Source organism: Marmota marmota, unplaced genomic scaffold (genome assembly GCF_001458135.2).
Source record: "Marmota marmota marmota unplaced genomic scaffold, marMar, whole genome shotgun sequence".
In the NCBI taxonomy this organism is placed as follows: domain Eukaryota; kingdom Metazoa; phylum Chordata; class Mammalia; order Rodentia; family Sciuridae; genus Marmota; species Marmota marmota.
In genome coordinates, this window is record NW_026000137.1 from 2,148,769 (window position 1) to 2,170,425 (window position 21,657).

The 21,657-nt window shown below is 39.7% G+C and overlaps 1 long non-coding RNA gene across 1 annotated transcript in view; it reads left to right on the forward strand.

Moving 5' to 3' along the window:
• The first annotated feature begins 13,605 nt into the window (after positions 1 to 13,605).
• LOC125611219 overlaps positions 13,606 to 21,657 on the forward strand; it is an 80,534-nt gene continuing 72,482 nt past the window's right edge. The window contains exon 1 of the long non-coding RNA XR_007341353.1: positions 13,606 to 13,829. This is a non-coding gene — a long non-coding RNA (uncharacterized LOC125611219). The remainder of the gene's footprint in view (positions 13,830 to 21,657) is intronic.

The following is a 21,657-nucleotide window of genomic DNA, read 5'->3' on the forward strand; positions in this document are numbered from 1 at the left end:
ATATTTGGCAGTATCTAATATAGCTAAAGATTTACATACCCCACCACTCAGCAATTCTACCCCTGGGTATAAACCCAAGAGAAACGTGTGCCTATGTTCACCAAGAGACATGCACAGCTCTGTTCACAGTTGCTTTTTGCATTATATCACCAACGTGGAAACTATCCAAACATCTACCCACAGTAAAATGATAAATAAATTGTAGTGCATTCACACAATAGCATACTATACTACAATGAACATGAACAAATTAAAACAGGAATGAATTTCACAGACATGGACATAAAAAAAAGCACTCACTATGCTTTCACTTAAATTTAATATAAAACATGTAAAATTAATCTCTCAACTAATGTCAGTTAAGATAGTAGCTACCCTTAGAGGGAGTAGAAGCTGGAAGGGGTACAAGGGAGGCTTCTAGAATCCTGGCAATATCTGCTTCCTTGCTCTAGATGCTGGTTACTTGAGGCTGTTCAGTTTGTGTACTGCACAATTATGATATGTTCACTTGCTTATATATAACTATTAGAGTGAAAAATATTTATTACTATCCTGACTAAATATACTAAGTATACTAAATATACATGTCCAAGGTCTTATATATAACGCACAAATTGTACATGGACTTAACAATCCTAATCCATTTCTTTAAAAATTATATCAAAGTAAGTCACAACTGTTATCTAGCAGCTGGGACCAGAGCTGTGCCTTTAACTTTTCTTTTCATTAGATAGTATGTTAGTGCCCTCCCACCAAACCATACCAAGATCAGTGAAGGATTATGTAAATACAATAGCCAGCCCTGATGAAATAGCAATTATATATCTTAGCAGCTGTGTGCTTCTGTTCATGTTAGATAATTAGCCAGAAAATTGTTTGCATAATTATTTTATGGAGCATTTGGTGATTTAACCATTTAACTCTGAAGGCTTATCCAAAAGTCATTAAACCATTTAAAGTGGTAGAGATCACAGTTGGTGCTGTTTCAGCAAACTTAACACAACCCAAATGGCTTCGGAATTCCACGGGTCTCTTCTGTGTAACCAATCACTGCAGCTGGCAGGACTGAGCTGGCTCTTTGCTTTTTAAAATTTTATTATTTTCTCTCTAAAGGACATGTGTGTCGACTCTTTTAAAATGATATACATCCAAAATGAGTTCTTGGCCTTGCCACTGCTCTTTCTGATTAGATGAAAGTACACATGAATCACTGCTGCCGTTATTAAATCCATGTGCTTCATTCCCTGTTTGTGAATAGGACACATTGAGCAAGAGAAATGGGGAGAGGTTACAAAGGGGAGGCCAGAGCAAAGAAGGGAAAACTGACCTTGGAGGTTTGAAAAAAAATTGTTTGGACCGCCAAATGATAGCCAAACTTGTAACATTTTTGATAGTTTTTTTTTTGGGGGGGTATTCTATGCATGTCATTATAACAATATATTTGATGACAGGAAGTTTCAACAGGGAATAGTTTCTTCTTACTCCTTTCTCTTCCTCCGCCTCTTCTTCTTCTTTTTTTTTCTTTTCTTTTTTTTTGGCTTAGCCCAGGAACGCAATTCCTTATACCTAGCAAGACACTGGGGTAGGTCACAGTGGAGGCAATCCTGGTTATAACATTGGATTTCGGGTTTGAATACTTATATTCAAGTCTTAACTAGGTCACTTTCATAATGTGTAACCTCTCCAAGGCTCAGTTCTTGCTTCTAAAATGAAAACACTGGAAGCAATTAGAATGATGCTTAGAACTTAGATTAGAATCAAACTGCACATGCTCACATCTCAGCTCGGCCCTTTCTGGCTCTATGACCTTGGGCTTGTTGTCACTTAACCTCTTTGCACTTCTGGTGAATTTTAATGGTATATGTCTCATCTGATGATTGAGGGCTTGTCTTACTTCGTTTGTGCTGCTATAACAAACTGCCTGAGTCCAGATAACTTATAAACTACAGAAATTGATTTCTTATAGTTCTGGAAGTTGAAAAGTTCAAGATCAAGGCCTGCATTATGGATCTGGTGAGGGCTTTCTTGCCATGTCCTCATATAGTGGAAGAGATGGGGGGGGATAAGCTTGACCCCTTAACCCCTTTTATGAAGTGATAATCTCATCCAGGAGGGCTCCACCCCTTGTAGTTTAGTCACCTCCTGAGGATCCATCTCCCAATACTATCACCTTGTTGGTTAAGTTTTAACTTGTGAATTTTGGGGAACACATTCAGATCAGGGCAGGCTTAGATTAATTAATACATATATGAGAAGCACTCAGAACTGCCTTGTATGGAATATGCACAATGTACATCATTTCTATTTTTTTTTTACTTTTAATTGTTGCTTGTGGAGATAAATTAAATTGCATATATGAAGGTGCTACTTAAACTATAAATCCTAGAAAATGATTCCTATAATCTTACCATTTCTTAAGAGTGATCTATCCATAATTCTCTAGGGAAAAAGAAATTAAAAAATCAAATTTACTAAGTGCACGTTCAGATTAGTGCCCCCTAAGGAAGAAAACACAACTACATAACTGCCATCAGACGATGGCAAGTACAGCTCAGCTGGAAGACAGTGACTGAATAGTTAAGTCCAGGAACAGAAGAAAGATTGGTAACTATTGCTTAAGAAATATACAGTCTGCCACTTTTAAAACTACCCCTTGGGAGTCACTAATGGGACTAGGGTTTCCTTTTAAGAGATGAAAATATTCTAAAATTGATTGTGGTGATTGTTGCATAACTCTGTGAATATACTGATTCCATCAAATTATACATTTTAACTGGATGAATATCATAGTATAAGAATTATATCTCAATAAAGCTGTTTTTTTATTTTAATTTTTTTGGTACCAGGGTTTAAACTCAGCAGTACTTAAACACTAAGCGACATTCCAGCCCTGTTTTGTATTTTATTTAGAGACAGGGTCTCACTAAGTTGCTTAAGGCCTCTCTAGATTGCTGAGGCTGGCATTGAACTCCAGATCCTCCTGCCTCAGCCTCGTGAGCTGCTGGGATTACAATGTGCCAAGCTGTTTTTTTAAAACTACTCTTTGTGCTTTAATATATAGCACAGGTTTCTTCTTAAGAAAGAAAGGAAGGAAGGAAGGAAGGAAAGAAAGAAAGAAAGAAAGAAAGAAAGAAAGAAAGAAAGAAAGAAAGAAAGAAAGAAAGAAAGGAAAGAGAATTTGGCATCTTCTGGAGTGGGGTGTAGCTGTTGGGACTAAGGCTGAAGTCAGCCCTTCTGGCACTGGCCTTCTGAGTGACGATGATGACAGGTACTATAGGCCCTGGCAGCCTAACATCCCCACTGGATCCTGGACAGACAGAAAAGAATCTCAATTTATTTTTTCTATTTTTTTTTTATTCTAAATAAGAGCAGGTTTTGAAAGGCAAAGGCCCACTGGAGAGATTCCTCCTGAGTACAGGGATCTGATGCAACTTCTCCCAAGCTGTCTGCATTTTCACAGGGTCTTTGAAGAGTGGAGAGACACCTCTGGTGAGGTGGTAGAGGAGGTGGGAGAAAGGACCTCTGATGACCCCTCATTGGCCACCCGCTTAATCTTCCAGTTCAGACCTGGGCTAGGAGCCTAGGCCTCTACCAGAGTCCAAAATCTCCAATGTCCAATGTAAATAAGGAGAAGCCATCATAAAGGGTTCCGCAGACATGAACAAACAAAAGCTTTGCAAAAAGCTCCCAACATAAACCACCAGACGACATTCTCAGGGACTGGTCAGGGAGGTTCTCTGGAGGTTTACAGGGGGCCGTTTTGTCTCAGCTTCCAACTTGTAGGATTGTTTGAAAATGTTTTCTCCCAGTCAGCACAGAAGGGACCTTTAAAGACACAGCAAGCTTCAGAGATTCCAAAAAGAACAAGCCTGGTCCTGGGACATCTGGACTCCCTAATGTGCTGCCAGGGGTGCCTCAAAGTGCACCCTTTTAATGTCTGGTAAGAGATGAACTTTAATTAATAATATATCTGTTAGTTTTAGTCAATAATGAAGAAAGGGTCAAGTTCCAAAATACTTTAAAAAATTAAACCAAAATACTTTAAAAAATTAAAAATTAAAATATTTGAAGAGAAATACAATATTTATATAATCTCAACGTATCTTCCTACAGGATTCTATAAATTACAAAGAGAGCAACAGTGGGGTGGGTGTGGCCTGTAATCCCAGCAGCTCAGAAGGCTGAGGCAGGAGGATCTCGAGATCAAAGGTAGCCTCAGCAACAGTGAGGCACTAAGCAACTCAGTGAGACCCTGTGTCTACATAAAAGACAAAATAGGGATGTTGCTCAATGGTTGAGTGTCCCTGGTTCAATCCCCCATACCAAAAAAAAAAAAAAAAAAGAAAGAAAGAAAGAAAGAAAAGAAAAAAAAACAACAGCATCAAGATTAGAAAGGTCCAACAGGAAAAAAAGACATTGGGTATATAATAGACTGAGAAAGAGCCAACACATCTTCTGTGGCATTCCTGCCAAATGCACAAAACCTGAAAATGGCTATAAGGAAATATCATATGAACTTAAATTAAGGGATATTCTACAAATTAGCTGGTTTATATTCTTCAAAAATGTCAAGGACTTAAAGAAAAAAAAGAGGAAGAGTTCAAAATTAAAGGAGACAAAAGAGCAATGCTGTATGTATCCTGGGTGGAATCCCTTGACCATAGCCTATCATTGGGACACAGGTGAAGTTTGAATAAGGTCTGAAGATAGATTATAGTGTCAATTTCCCAATAATGACATTGTGTTTATACGTAAGAATAATGCCCCCTCCTTTGATAGGAGCATACTGAAGTGTCTGGGGTTGAAAAAGAATCATATCTGCAGCTTGTTTTCAAATGGTCAGAAAATCCTAAAAATAAGGGTATGTAACTAGGGAGATAAGAGTGATAAAGCAAAAGTACTAAAATATTAACGTTTGAAGAATGTGGGTGAAAGGTCTATAAGATTCTTTGCACTCTACTGCGACTCCTTTGTAAGTTTGAGATATTTCAAAATAAAACCATTTAAAAAAAAAAAAAACGTTAAATTTTCCAGGAGAAAAAAAAGTGAAATAAATTCGACATGACCCGTTGCACTGAGCATTGTCTGTAGAGTCTCCAAAAAGGAGGATGTAAGCTTGGATAAAGCACATCTTGTGGAGGCTCCACATGTGGCCCTGGATTTCTGCTGGAGCTCTGGAATTCCAGAGAAGTCTATCCCATAAGGAGGCTGCTCTGTGGGTTGTCAAACTCATCTCTTCCCCAAAGGGAGCCAACTGTTTAATGGTTAGGAGAATGTGAAACACTCCCTTGACACTCAACATTTGGAAATAATATCTAAAGTGATAAAGAGGCTGGGGACCCTGTCCAAGGAAATTATGTCCCATCCTCCTTCTGTGTAAGGCCTCGGAGAGCTGTTGTTTTGGATTATTAAGATAATGAGATGCAGATGAGAACTTAAATTACAATGCTATAGACTCTTGAAATGTTTTCTTACTGGATCTCAACTACCTCCTCCCTCTTCCTGTCTAGTTTTTTCTTTACCTGCTTTCTGTTTATGAGTTCATTAACTGCTTTTGTGCCAAGACACCATGGTAGAAAAGCCTTAAGATTTTGCAATTCATGCTTTGCCAAATGTTTCTAGGAACCTCAATGTAACATTCTGCTCCCTGCCCCCTGCCCCACCCCAAGTTGTATTTCATTTCTAACTGGTGAAAAGAAATAGAGAAGTAAAGAGAAGAAAGAGAGTAGGGGACAGAGGGAGAAGAAAATTCCCAAGTGGTTTAGACCATCTCTCCTTTAATCCTCCAGTGATCTGGGAAGGTAAGTGGAAATAGCCACTGACAGAGACTGAGGTTCAGAGAAGTTAAGAGGTGCCTAACAACCCACAGGAACAGATCAGATCCTGCTGATTTAACTCCAGAGTCTATGCAGTTCCCACTTACAGTTTCATACAGTGAAATCTGATTTGTAAATTTCTGTTTAGAAATATGTGGGTTTTTCTTCTAATGATGGGGAATTTATGTACCAAAAAGCATAGAAAACACTGAAAAGCATAGTTTAAAAAAAATAACCAGTAATTGTATCACCCACAGGGTGGGAAAAGGTTGATCCATGGTTATTAAATTACAGTCCCGCAAGAGCAAGAGGCTCTGATGTGCTCTTGTGTAGCTGGGTGGCCACAGATCACGATAATCCATTGTACCATTCAAAAGCTAGAAGAAAGGATTTCAAACGTTTTCACCATAAAAAATGATAAATGTTTGAGAGTATAGATGTATTTAATCTGACTAAAACACAATGTATTTATGTATTGAAATATCACATGGCACCCCTTGAATGTGTATGATTTTTATGTATCAGTTTAAAAATTAATTTGACTTCAAAATATCATTCACAAGTTAACAAACTTGTGAAATTAAAGAAAATTTGTGTCTGTTTTTTTAAGTAGCCTGATAGTTCAACATACAATATGTTTTTCATATCTTTGCACTATTATGCTTACCATGAATATAACAGTAGAAACAAAAAATTCTTAATTTTCTTCCTACCTCCATAGTGATGGATTTTTTCTTAACATTTTTTGAAATGCATAACCAGATGATTATTAATGATATGGAGCAATTTAGTGATCTTTCAACTTTTTAAAAACTCTAAACTTCAAGTTCATGTAAATAATAAAGACGATGAAACGTCACTCAGTTCTTAATCTTCAGGGGCTCTATGTCGGCTCTATCAGATTTATTTTTGTTTTCTTTTAATCATTGAAACAGATTGTCTGAGGGTTGCTGATCGCTAACTTCCCTAGGACACTTAGTGACAGAAAGTTGACCAGATAGGGGCTTAGGTACAGTGGTTCCTGAAGAGATAGAAATGCCCTTGGAAAGAGGAACAGACTGGAGAACTGTGAACTAAAAACCCGTTCTCCCTCCCATGAGCACACAGCTCAACTATATTTCCCAGAATTCCTAAGGCCACATGTTTTAAGTTCTTTCCATCCAAATGGGAACAAGAGTGAGGTACACACCTCTAGGCATGGAGACTGCCAAAGAGTGGGCCAGAAGACAAAAGAGCAGAAGCAAGTGCAAATGGAAACTTATGAAGTTATTCAAGCATCCCTAATGTGTGGAGAAGAAGGAATCCTCATACAACTGTTGGTGGGAATGTAAATTTGCATAGCACTTAGGGAAAACAGTATGGAGGTTCCTCAAAAAATTAAAAAGACAACTACCATATATATGATCCAGCAGTCCCACATCTGGGCATATATACAAAGGAAATAAAATCAGTATCTCAAAGAGATCTCTGCACTCTTGTATTCACTGCTATCCTACTCAGGTGATCAAGATATGGAAACCACCCAAGTGTCCATCACTGCTGAATGGCTAACGAAAATGTGACACATAATCCATGAAAAAATATATGATATCAATATTAGCATATAAATATATATTATGAATATTATTAGCCAGAAAAGAAGAAAGGAAATCCTGCCATCTGTGATAACATGAATGGATCTGGAAGGCATCATACTAAGTAAAATAAACCAGACACAGAGAGACAAATATTGTAAGATTCCACTTATATGTGGATCTAAAAAGTCAAACTCATAGAATGTGAAATGGTGGTTGCCATGGGCTGGGACTGAGAGAAAAAGTTGTTCAAAGATTATAAACATTTAGTTATAAGATTAATATATTCTGGGGACCTAATGTACTGATGGTGACTATTAGTTATTACTACTGCATTGTATTCTTGAAACTTGCTAAGAGAGTAGATTGTGTCCCCCCCACCACCACAAATACACATTACAGCTATTATGAAATGATAGACGTGTTAATTAACTTGATTGTGGGAATCATTTTCAATGTTTTTGTTTAACAAATCCTCTTGTTGTATATCTTAAACATATGTTTTATTTATCAAACATACCTCAAAAAAGCTGGGAAAAGTAAATTTTTTAAAAAGGAGTTCCTAACTGAACAAACACTTCACAGAAGAAGAAATACAATAGATTAACAAATATATGAAAAAAGTTCAACATCTCTAGCAATTACAGAAATGCAAATCAAAACTACACTGAGATTCCATATCACTTCAGTCAGAATGGCAATCATCAAGAATACAAACAACAATAAATGTTGGCAAGGATGTGGGGAAAAAGATACATTCATGCGTTGCTGGTAGGAATGCAAATTGGTGGAACCACATGGAAAGCAGTATAGAGATTCCTCAGAAAACTTTGAATGGAACCTCCATTTGTCCCGGTCATCCCACTCCTAGGTTTATACCCAAAGGACTTCAGCATACTATAGTGACACAGTCACATTAGTGGTTAGCAGGACAATTCACAATAGCTGAACTACGGAACCAACCTAGGTGCCCTTCAACAGATGAATGGATAAAGAAACTGTGGTATATATGCACAATGGAATATTACTCACCCTTAAGATGAATGAAATTATAGAATTTGCCAGTAAATAGATGGACCTGGAAAATTCTATGCTAAGTGAAATAAGCCAATCCCAAAGAACCAAAGGTGAATGTTTTCTCTGATATGCAGATGCTAATTCAATGGTGTGGTGTGGTGTGTGTGTGTGTGTGTGTGTGTGTGTGTGTGTGTTTAAGAATAGAAGTATGTTGGACTAGACAGACGAGAGTGGAGAGAGGAGAGGGGGCGTGAAGGTAGGAATAATAGTAGAATGAATTGGACATTATTACCCATTGCCCTATGTGCATATATGATTACATGACCTGTGTAACTCTATATAATGTACAACCAGATGAAGAATAAGTTATACTCCATTAATGTATGAATGCCAAAATGCATTCTGCTGTCATGTATAACTAATTAGAACAACTAAAAAATAAAATAATAAATAAAAAGGAGTTCCTAATATTATGGAATGAATTTGTCTTTATATTATTACTGTGTTTAAAAATTATTAATAAAAAGTATCCAGAGTCACACTGATCTGGTTTTGAATTATGGGATCAATACTTATGGGATCAATACTTAATGGATATATGATATTAGATAATTAATCTAATTTCTCTTTGCCTCAGTTTTCCCATGGAAATGATGATACTACCCATCTCAAAAGGTTGTTCTAAGGAAAAATTATATACATTACACATAAAACATTTAGCATTCATGAATGCTAACTGCTTTATTGTTTTTAAACTAAAGGGCAAGTTTAATATTACCGATAAGTAAGCCAATGAGAATTAAGCAGTACTTCGCACTACAAGTTGATGTAGCTAGATACGATTTGTTACTATAAGTATAGTTTCTAAAAGGAGACAGTACATTCTTAAGACTTTCTGTTCTTGAGTGCAGTGGCCATAAGCTGAAACCAAGGTGGGCCTCACACACATTAAATCCAACAGGACAGGACTGTTTAAAAGTTTTAACCACTTCTAAAACTTCCCTCCTACTTTTGTGACCAGGTCAATCATCCTTAATTTTGTGCATTTATGGCTCAGATAAAAACATACAAGCTTTCTTTACCATGAACATCTAGATAGTCACCCATCATCATGAAGAGAGCGGCACTAGAGAATGCATGGTTTGGAAGTCAGGGCTAATTAAAAAGACCATATTTATTAGAAATAACAATCCAAATTTGATATTCAATATCATTACCCTTTCAAGTAAATTGAATTTTAGGTGGGGGGGAGTACAGTTGAAGTGATCCAGACTGGAACTCTCTTTCAAGTATGAAATCTCCACGAATACGAAAACATCAACTTTCCAAACTAAAAAATAAGTTGTACCACACAATGTCAAGGTCCCTTTTAGCACAAAGGTTTAATGATGTGAGGGTCTATGTATATATTTGTATCACCTTCGATGTTAATCTGGGTTTCTAAACTGGCACTCAGGCTTTCTGTATTCAAGGAAGCAGTGATGGAAACATCTGCTCAGCAATAAAAGGAAATTTTAAGTAAGACACCAATCCCTTGGTCCACCTCAGCTCTCCGATCTAAGTGGCCTGCACAATGGTCAAGAAAATGGACTTTAGTGTCAGGCAGTCTTGGGATTAAGTTTGAATTTTACCACTTTCTAGCTGTGAAACATTGGCCAAGTTATTAAATCTCCCTAGGTCTCCTTTCCTTTTCTGTTGAAGGGCATAATTATAATGACACTTGAAGAGAATTCAATGAGACAATGTGTACAAGGAGCTTTGCAAGGTTCTTGAGACATGGTTAGTGCCTAATAAATAAGTAAATGGTGAGATCAGTGTGTGCAGTTACCATCTCTTACAAAGTGTAGATTCTGGAGAAAGGTAGGACCAGGTCAAATCTTGGCATGCTTTTTCTACTTACAAACTATGTTTTCTCTGGTAAGAAACAAACTCCAAAAACCTCAGTTTCCTCATGTTTGTAAAATACCAGAGTCAAACCCACTTCTGTTTGGTCTAAAGCTTATGTTCTGTAGTACTACACTACAGCAGTGAAGATTAGACCTGCAAGGTTGATATTTGTATTGCACTTTGTAGCTAAAGTGACCCCAAGAAAGAATTCCATATTGGTGGAGGTAGTAGCGATAGTAGTAGTTGTTATTGCTGTTGTCATGCTTTTATTCATTATCATCATCACCACCATCACCATCACCACTGATACCGCTGGTTATGGGTGACGAGTTCTGCTTCCTCACATGTTGAAGTCAGAACATTAGAAAGCACACCAAGGCAAGTATATAAAGCAGGGTTTATTTAAAAAGGGGTAACATAGACTTCTCCTGGGAGGGAGAAGTGGCCACAGCTGGTGTCTAGGTATCCTAAGAAGCAAGGTGTTCCGCCCTTTTTTATATGTCCTAGGTTCGTTTGTTCTCCTGCCCTCTTCCACTTACCTTTCTCCTTCCTGCTGACTAGGCCTAGGAAATGCTTGGTGAGATGGCCAAAAGGTGGGAACCAGGTGGGCTGAAGGGGGAAGGGCAGGATGAGCAGTCAAGGACACATTAATTAATAATCCTATAGCTCCCTGTAGGGAGGGGCAATTCCTGTGACCAGGTTTACCTTCGCAACAGGTTGGAGCAGGGGCAGGTTCTTGATAAGGGTGGAAGAAGGGCTCTGAAGGAATTAACATTTTAATCCTTCAGGGGACAGTCTCCAACTTCCTGGACTCACTCAGAATTGGCCTCCTTGATCTGACCTGACTCGATTTAACTATCTATACTGACTGCCTAATTCTGGCTTCACCACCACCATTATCATCACCACCATCATCATCCAGTGGTCTAGGATGGACCTAAAGGGTAGAGTCTGGTTGTATGAGACATTAATTAGGGTTGAACTGACCAAGATGGAGCACTAACTCAGCCCTGGTAGCTCAGTATCACCCAGACCTTTCATAATCACACAGCTCAGTTTCTCCATCCAGTCAAAGATGAGCACAGAGGGGCAAAGGAGTATCTCAGGTTTGCTTTAGGTTTCCACCCCTGCAGAAAGAGAAATTGCAGTGGAAAACCCTGAATGCCCCTTCTAGCCTTTGAGTTCTCAAGTTGAGTAGCTAATGCAATGATTCAGGGATACCCTGGTTATGAGCCACTTAACCTCTCTGATCCTGTCCTATCATCTCTCAAATGGTGATAATACTGTCTACCCTGCACTCCAGGCAGGGACCATTCTCTCCTTTGTATCCAGAGTGCCTAAGACAGTGTATTTTAAAATTTAAACATGATTTAATTTAGTAGCTGGTTAATAACTAACTATTCACATGAATGAATTTGAACCTTCCAGAAAGCATGAATCCAAAAAGAAATGTCCAACAGGGATTCAAGCCAGATATTTTCTGGCGTTTCCAGTTTTAGTCTGAAGAATTTTGAACATCAAGGGGAAAAAAATTCTCTAGAGTTTTTCAGTTTTGTACTCCTAGAGCACAATTCCTACAACAGATCTCCATGCTTTCTGAGAGGGTGGGGGAAGAGGTCCGTGCCCAGGCATCTACCGTCTCACTGTTAACTAACAACTCTTTCAGATAAATGAAAAGCACAGAGCAGAGGCCACACACCTGCTCTCTTGCTGCAAAGGCCCTGCAACTCCTCAGAGAAAGCCATTGAGAGTGGAGGAGGCCAGGGGTCTCTATGTTCTGAGGGATGGGGAATACAGACTTGCAAATTTTGAACGGTGATGCTAAAAGTTATCACCTTTGGATTCCCCATGGGAGAATCTACTCAGCCTTCTCTCTGGTGCTCACCAGACTGAAATGCGATACCTAAGAGGAGGTGTTTAGCTTCATCAGGATGTCAAAGCCCAGCCCCTTGAAGTGTTTCTCCATACTGGGAAGCCACCACAGAGATTTTTTAGCATTAATGAAACTGTAGCCTCTGGTTTTGTGCTTCCACTTCCACATTCTCCCTTCATGTCATCATTGTTGATTGCCTTAATTCAGGGACCCTCTTCTGGGCCTTTGGCTGTCTACTCATGTCAATGGATAGGTCCACTCCTGCTCTGATATGATAGGAAACTGCTCCATGAGCATCCCAGGCTCGAGGCATCTTCACCACTGGTCTGGCCTGATTCCTGATACCTTCTGCCCCATCCCCCTCACACACACACACACACACACACACACACACACACGCATGCACACACACACACTTCACTACTCACAATTCACTATTTTCAGCTGGCTCATATATAAGTGTTACTAGAGAGGAAGAATAAGTTAAAGCCATTTTCAGTTTAGCCTCTTTGCCAGTTCTTTGGGGTTGGGGTATTTAGAAGCAGGTACTTGTAAGATATTTCTGCCTGGGGGTTGGGTCAGGAGGAGGAAGGCTGAGAATTAGACCTGGGACAAGGACAAGGCCTAGAACACAGCATTCTGAGAGGAAATGGGGAAGAGTGTCTTCCAAGCCACACCACCTCCACCCAGACACCGCCTGCCTCTGCCTTGAGAGTTAAAATGAGGATCCAGATAATCATCCCCCAAAGTGAGCATAAATAGAAAAGATATTGAAAATAAATCATTACAGATGACAGGATTTCACCAGAGGGGAAAATGTATGTTCCATTGAGCCAAGTACAAACAGTTGTCAGGCTTTGGTGCAGCTATGGAGGGACAGTTCTTGAGCTCTGAGCCCAGCTTCCCAGTATACTTGGAGACAGCCTTGAGGGAAGGTGGTCCCACAGGGTGGGGTGGAGGCTGCTGGCTTAACTCCACACTCCTAGCACCCAGCAAGAGTGTCAGGAAAGGCACAGAGCAGTGAGGAGAAAGCACCTTTCTTCTTGTGAGATAAAAGGATTTTCTGTGGAGCTTTTCTTAGAGGGTTAGCAAAACTCGTTATTGATTTCTGGGGCAAAGCCTTGGGTCACAATGCTCTTGATTCTCCTGTGGCCTCGCGATGCCCTCACATCACCTTCGCCTGGGTATATGGCAGTGCCATGTTAACCCTGATCTCTTAATGACATATTTCCCCGTTCTTGCCCTTGTGTGAAATGACAGTTCTCTGCTTGGCTGGCTTTCCAAGGAGCCGGAAATGCTGCTGTCTGACTTCTTGAACTAAAGAGTTCACTATCAGGACAACACACATAAAAAGACGGGTGCTGGGGACGTCTTGGCTCCCTTGCAGAGGGTGTTGTTTATGAGAGCGTCTTAAACTGTGATCAGAGGAAGACAGGAGAGAGCTATAAAAAGAACTATGTGTAGTCATTTGGGGTGGAGAGATATGAAAAATCTGACTGCGGAGTCCCTAAACAACATGACTGAGCTTCAGTTGCGCAGAGACACTTAAAGAAGTTGATGTTTTAGAGTCAAAGGAAAACCAAACACAAACTAATATGGGAAGGTGTTTGAATGAGGAGGTGTGGTACCTGACTCCCAGAAATGACTTTCAAGACTCCAAAGGTGGGTAGAGTGGGAATTGCTCTTTTTAAGGGTTAAGAATTTTTTTTTGGCTTGCTGTTCTTGTAAAGGGAAGACAAGTCTGTCCTTGAGAGAACTTGTAAGACAGTCTCTCTTTAAAAAAAAAAAATGCTCTGAAAACAATTAAGTGCCACAAAACTTTGAAAGAACTAAGATCAACTTGGTGTTTGACAAAGCTAATATAAGAATGGTAATCAATCCCTTGGCAATGGAAATTTTAAATTTAAAATAAGCTTCAACAAAGCCTTTGAACCTTCAAACACTTTATGCTTAAGAAATTAATGGGTCCCTGAAGAAGTCACATTTCCTTTTCTGTTTCTGTAATATATACTTCAATTACATTAATCAACAACGCAGCAAAATAACTGACACCAACCAGCTTCCAAGTCACTTTTTCCAAATGCGCCTTTTCTTCAGCAGAGACTTAGCATTCAGATAGCTAATTGAGGTTTACATAAGCATGAATAAATATTTGGTGAAGCTGGATTTTCCCATCCTGTTGTCACCCGTAGCTCACCCCAGAATGGCTTCCCACCCTTTTTTCCCTTCTACTGTCATTGCTGTTGAGTGTGATAAACTATCTGGCTGACAGAGATATTAAATTAAAACCCTTCTTCTGCAGTATCTATGAAGATGCTAAAACACCCAACAGACGAGTTTGCTTTTAAAGCAAAATGGAATTTCGTGAGATATTTTGCTTTGCTCCAAGGAAGAAATCAGCAGAGGGGGGGTCCCTGGTTTCCTGTAATCTTCTCAGCTCTGAACAAATCAGAAAAAAATGGCATCCCTCCATTTAGGTGTGATCCTCCATGTAGACTGTCTTTGCTTTAATTGTGTCTCTCCTCAGCTCTATCCCTTTGAGGATTTTGGTTTCACTTAACTTTTCTCAGAGAAAGTGTCTCCAGGTTTCCTGTTGGTTTTTTCCATTTTGGCTCTCTCTTACAAATGGAAACCTTAAACGTAGAGGCTTTAAACTACAAATTGTATAATATTCCTCAAAACAAACAAGAAATTTTAATTTTTGATTTGGGTATTTGCCTATTTGTGAGTGGTAGATATCGATCTACTGGGAGATGATTTCTCCTTGTTGACATTGGTCCACAGAGAAGTGCTCCTGATAATTTGCATGCTGCTAAGATGGCTAGACCTCACTGTGCAGCTGTTGAGCCCCTGTTGGACTTTTCCACATATACCATCCCCTGTCAGGAGGGTTGAGATACTAAGCCCCTTTCACTAAGGCCCTTGGCTGACCCATCGTCTTAGCAAATCATCTGATATATTTACCTTCTTAAGGTGAACTAGTTCTTCAAAGTGTTTTTGGATTTATTGGGGAACCTCCTAAGAGAAAATAAATTAGTTTCTAATGGTGGAAGTACCTGCACAGGGCAATATAATATATTTTAAGATGCTGTGCAATAAGGTAAACTTTTGAGTAATATCACTTAGTAATTTAAATCCATATATTCACAAGATTCATCCTTCATAAAAATAATTAAAGAATATCTATTATTGCTGGGTTCTATCCCCAGCACCAAAAAAAAAAAAAAAAAGAATACCTATTATTGATAGTTCAGATATATTGCTAGAGAATTCCATGTCATGAGCAATGTGAAGGATGGTTGATACTTCAATGATTACTGCTAGAGTTTGAATCTTAAATGTCTCTGAAGGTCAATGTGTTCAAGATTTGGTTTCCAGGTTGGCAATATTAGGATGTGATGTAGTTTTTAGAATATGAGGCCTGGTGGGAAGTCACTAGGTCATTGGGGGATGTGCCCTGAATGGGAATTGAGAAAGCCAGGTCTCTTCTTCTTTCTCATTTGCATTCTGGACATGAGGTGAGTGATTTTCTCCACTGTGCACTCCCACCAAGACCCAACCACAGGCCCAACGCACAGGGCCAGCTGATAATGGACTAAAATATCTAAAACTGAGCCCAAACAAGCCATTTCTCTTTATAAATTGGTAATCCCATTTATTTATTATAATAACAGAAAGCTCATTAGCAGAATCACTCATATTTTGAGGTCTGATTGGCACTGAAAGGAAAATCAGAGCATTTAGGACATTACAAACCAGTCACCTGTCCACTTGGTTGAATTTTTCACTTCCACATCTGCATTTTAGGCAATTCAGCCAGAGACATGAAAATGCACAATTTGGTTGTCAAGGCTGATGGACTCTCCACAGTCTCACCTTGCAGTGCTTCACTTTGCTGTGATTCCTCAGAAAATTTGGAATGGAACCTCCATTTGACCCAGTCATCCCACTCCTAGGTTTATACCCAAAGGACTACAGCATGCTATAGTGACGCAGCCACATCAGTGGTTAGCAGGACAATTCAGAATAGCTGAACTATGGAAACAGCCTAGGTGCCCTTCAACAGATGAATTTCCCCCTCTGTCTCCTGAGAAGACAAAAGGGCCTTTCACATGCTGTAGACTTCCAAGCCTTGAAAGCAACTTTTCTTGTGTACATGAGTTTGGGTGACTCTTCTTCCATTTAATAAGATTGACAGCACATAAAAATAGGATGAGAATATCTGCTGCACATCAAGAGAAAGTGCATAGGTCCAGATCTTCACCAGAATTGGAAACTGGAATTCAGTAAAAGGCCTCTAGGCCTCTATGTACAGAGAGGGTTTTAGACCATCCCAGCATTTGTGCATTAAGGCAGGAAGCAATGCTCATTCAGCTACCCAAATTGGCCACAAGCAAAGCTCAACGCTTCCACAATCTCTGGGAAAATGAGATGTTACATGTTCTTAGCAGGAGCTGACAATTAAGCTGAGTGAACAATCGTGCGAGGCGGGGGAGTGGGAGCTCATGCTGCTCAGCCACATGCCTCAGGTGCTGGGTTGAGTGTGAGGCCGAGGGCCAAGAGCTTTCAACCACCCAAGAAGCCGGGGATCCTGAAACCTACAACCCTATGGCATGTTATTCTGTTTATTATCATGGAGACTCCCGGTTCCTTCCAACTATTTCCTCTGGCACGATAAGGATTTTGTGAGGTGCCAGGGGAGATATAATTCATTAGAATCAAGTAATGATTTGTAATATTTAAACTATTCCATTAAACCAGGAAGCAGGTCAGAAACTAACCTTTAAATACAGCCAAGGGAGAAAGTCAGCCCAGCAGCTTAAAATATATATCTTTTGCAGGAAGCATGGAGCATATAATTAGCTGTAATTTCTGCAACTGCAGTCAGGAAGCTTTACTTTTTGGCTGATAGGCAATGTTATCTCCTGATGGCCTGGGAAACCAAATGCTAGGGTTACATTCCTGGCTCCCACATAGACCCTGGTGGGTGGCTTTGGGGGGAAACTGGGCAAAGGAGCAAAGGAAAGGAATGAGCAGGGTGGGGCTGGGAGCTGGAGCAGTTGTAGGGAAGGATCAGGGTGATGGCCTCTTTGATTCTTTTGTAAGGAGACTACGAATTTTGAGAATTATATTTAAACATATTCTGATTTCCAGTGTGATCATTTCCCAAAGACACTTTTTCATGCTTAATATATTGGGCAAAAGCTCTATTCCTTGGCTCCTGCTGGTAGTCATGGAGGAAGTTAAATGTGCTACTGTTAAAGGATCACTTTTATTTTTGGCTGTTTCAACGAACACAGATTTTTTTTTTTTTCCAGTGGGCAAGTCTCAGTCTGGCAGAGGCATTAAAAATTAGTAAAGGTGGAAATGCTTTGAAACATTTGATCTCTTCTCAGGGAAGCTGAGCAGAGGGGAGGGGAGTCTCTTAGGAAGCCTCGCTGTGTGGAAGCATATGCACCAACAATGAGATTTTTCTTCAGTGCCTCCTGAGGCCTGAATTCTCCCCTCTAGTCAGGCACCAAAGCGGGAAAAGCCCAGCTCTTCTCTCTGACATTTGATCTAAACCTCCTGAAGTCATTGGGGGAGGTCAGGGAAGCTCAGACGGGGGCAACAGAGCAGAAACAGCAACGTGGCAGTAAATAAACCTGATTTCTGTTCATTCTAGTCCAGGCTGGTTTGGTTTGCTGAGAAGTCATTTCTCTTGCTTTTGTTTTTCTGGAAATTGTCAAATCCTGACTCCTCTTGCCCTCTGAACCACATCAACCAACTAATCACCTGATAAAATAACATCTATCCTATCCTTAACAAGAGTGACAGTAATTGGCCTTTTTTTTTTTTTAATAGCATGGGAATCAAACCAAGGGTCTCGTGCATTCAAGGCAAGTAAGAGACATTTTTAAAAAACATTATATCTCCTAGTTATTTATCAGGATTCTGCGTTGTATTAAATCTCTTCTTTAACTATTTTTAAAAATTCTACAGTTTATTGGGGAAGAGAGAGATATATGATTTTAAATGATATTTTTTTTCTTTAAAAATAGTGCATGCATAGCTTAGCACCAGAAAAGCCCCAAAACTATTTCTCTCTTCTGCTTCCTAGGATGATCTCCCTTTGATGGGGATCACGTTCAGATGTGTATTATACTGATATTCCCCAGATAACACATCTTGAATTATAAACTCAGGCATCTTCCAGGTACTGAGGAGGAGAGGATAAAGCAAGAAGGTGAGCAAACATTCATTAGATGAGAAATGGAAAAGCAAGGGGTAGCTTTCCAGGGACCTCCATCACCAGCATTTATCCTACAACATCCACAGTACACAAATAATTGCCTGCAAGCTCTGACTTGGTCAGATAAACCTGCTCATTGCCTCATAGAAACAGCCCGAGAGCATTTCTTGGAAGGCTCGCGTCTCTTCCGCAGCAGCTGCTCATCTCTAATGTAACAGCTCTGTGCTCTCCTCCAGAGCACAGCCGCATTGTCCCAGCTATGAATAAATCATTAACCCTATTTTATTAATAAGGCTAAGCTAACAATACTCCCAACCTGGTCCCGCTCTTCCTTTCCTGCAGAGTCTCAGAAACAAGTGCTGTACGGCTTCCTGTGCTGAGCCTCAAGGATTCGCCTTGCAGGATCTGGGTCTGAGGCATCAGCCAGCTGTCAGCAGAGGAGACCTAACTCCAAAACCTGGGAGACTGTGATTGATGAGAGAGTCTGCTTTCCAGAGAGGCAGTAGCTTGGGATATCCACTGCTTCCGTGGGACCCCCATGTAGGAAGGCAGTCCTGTGTATCCCTGAGAAATCCTGGGGAAAGGGGCAGAGCTCAGGAACAACTTATCTGGGTCTCATTTTTGTAAAGAGGTAACTGAGATTTTCTTTAAATTTTGCTTATGAAATAACATTTTAATGATCTTTCCCCTCTTTGAGTGACCTCCAATCTCCCCAACCTTTGGAAACAAGTGAAAAATAGATAATAAACTTTGCTTTAAAAAATTTTTCTTATCATTGTGGAAAGCTCCTTGTTATATGATCAATCTTGTTATACTATTTTCTGAGTTATTTTTCTTATTGTTCTCAGGCTTATTTTTTGGAGGCAAATGACAGAAAGTCACTTTCAATTAATATAAACAATGAAGAAGGGGAGAGTCGGTTGACTCAATGAAAATTTAAAGAAGTAGGATGGCCTTTAGGCATTGGGCTGAATCTGAGAGCTAAGAAAGGTCATCAACTATTCTCTCTCTTCAGACTTCATTTCCAGGCAGACTGTTTCACAGGGTGACTCCCATTGGGGATCTGTTGAGGTTTGGGACACCCAGCTGCCCTCTGGACCAGTTGAGGAATTAGTCTTAAAAGAACTAGTAGTAACTGGCCATTTCCCTGGGAAATCTGATGAGCTTCCCTGGATCTACTCTTTTCTGAGCCTCCCCACTCTGCATATGATAATCCACATCTACTCAAGTCTTCACCACAGACTTGGGGTCATCCTTTGGTTCCTCTCTGTCCTTCATACCCCTTCTCCAATTCCCCAGCAAGATCCATCAGCCCAATCTTTAAAATGTATCTGTGTCCAAATCCTTGTAATCATTTCTGTCACTACCACCCTACTCTGAGCTACCATCATCCCTTGCCTTGACTAGTGCAGAAACCTCCTGTCTTATTTCCCTACTGATGCTCTAGCTCCTCACTAAAGTTCATTCTCCATGCTTAGCTCTTGTGATCATTTTCAAATGATCATAAGGAAGACTCTGTAATAGGTAACTGAAGCACTCTCTCTTCTCCCGGGTCTCTACCGTTAGCCCCACAGCACCCTCCCCACTTCCATCACCCAGTCCAGTGCCAGGTCTACATAGACAGTCAACATACTGAATAAATGAACTCAAAGTGGCAGGATTCTAAAGTGTATTTTTGCTTACATGGTTTGAATTTCTTTGGGGAAGTTCTTTCCCAAGTTTGTGAGGTCTGGCGCTGGGCTGCCATTCAAACATTTGCCAATAAGCTTATGATTTTGGCAGTTCTACTTTTGCCTGACATTTCTGTAGACTCATTTATATTTAAACTACTTCAATATGGAAATAGTAGTTGTGGTCTAAAACACAATGTCATTTAAAATTAATATGTTTTGATTGCTATGAATTCCTTGTCTGACACTGAGGTAATTCATAAATGACATGATGAGACCGTTCTTCCAGAGTTTCAGACTGTTCTGAAAGTGTATTTTTCCTAACAATGTGTTGCAGGCTTTTAAGAGGAATAGCCTACAATGCATGCCAGGGGGAAATGCCAGTTTGAAGGATTGAAAGAAAAGTATAACAAACTGCCAAATTTGTTAGCATTTTGAGGGACCAGAATATTTGTGAAATTTCAAGTGCCATTTATTTCCTCAGGCCAGTACATACCAATGTGGTAACATTATGAACCAGAATTCACAGCTCATGCCTGCAAAAATACTTTCAAGAAATTTCTAGTGAGTCCCCTGTGAGGTTCTCATCCACTGTCGCCAGGGTCTGTTCTCTGCCATTTGCCCGTAGGCATCTGATGGAGGCTATGACCTTGCAGAACAGCTGTTTTTCCCTCAGTGGAGCACCAGAATCCTGACGTGCCAAACTGTTCAGCCTTCCGTTTTGTTTCACACTCTGTTTGGAAAGCACAGAGTGTTTCTTTGGTACAAGGTTCTGCAAAGTTTTCCTGAAACAAAATTACTTTCAAACTTACTTCTTGACCCAGGACTGACACAAACTCCTTCTGCACAGACTCATTTTCTTGGACACTGAATGGCAGACACCATTATGTTTCTGAGAAATACTTATCAAGCTTCCTCTTCCCTTCAGAAAAGACTGTTCTTTTTCTAGTAGAAAATGATTCCAGAGATATCCACCAATAAGCAGGTGTGGTTTCCTTCTCTGCATGTTGAGAACACACCTGTCTTGGAAAGGGATGTAGACTTGGATGAAGCCATACCAACTCCCCTCTCACTGAGCCACCACATGGCATGATGATGATGCAGGGAGAACAGGTTAGTGATGGCCTTGGAAGATGGGCATGGAAAGGGCAATGAGACAAAATACAGGTCCAGGGTAGAGAAAATTGGCTCCCTATTGTAAAGGTACAAGAAAAAAATATGACAAAAAGACATTCCATGGAAACACATCAAAAGGAACTTTTCCTAAACTTCCTGGTAGGATAAAACAAGAATTCTCTTAGCATTAAGATGGCAAGAACTGAAGATATCTTCTCAAGACTTCTATCAAGACCAAGAGCAGCCCAATTTGTCTTCCTAAAATAAGAAAGGCTCTATTTGAAAATGGCAGCTGATATATTGAGCATTTGCTACATGTCTGACCCTGAGCTAAGCATTTTACATATATTAATACACGTGATCGTGTGTTAACTCTATGATGTAAAGTTGCTATTATCATTTTTATTTTATTTTATTTTAATATTTATTGTTTTTTTTGTTTTTTTTTTTTTTTTTTTTTTTTTTTTTTTTT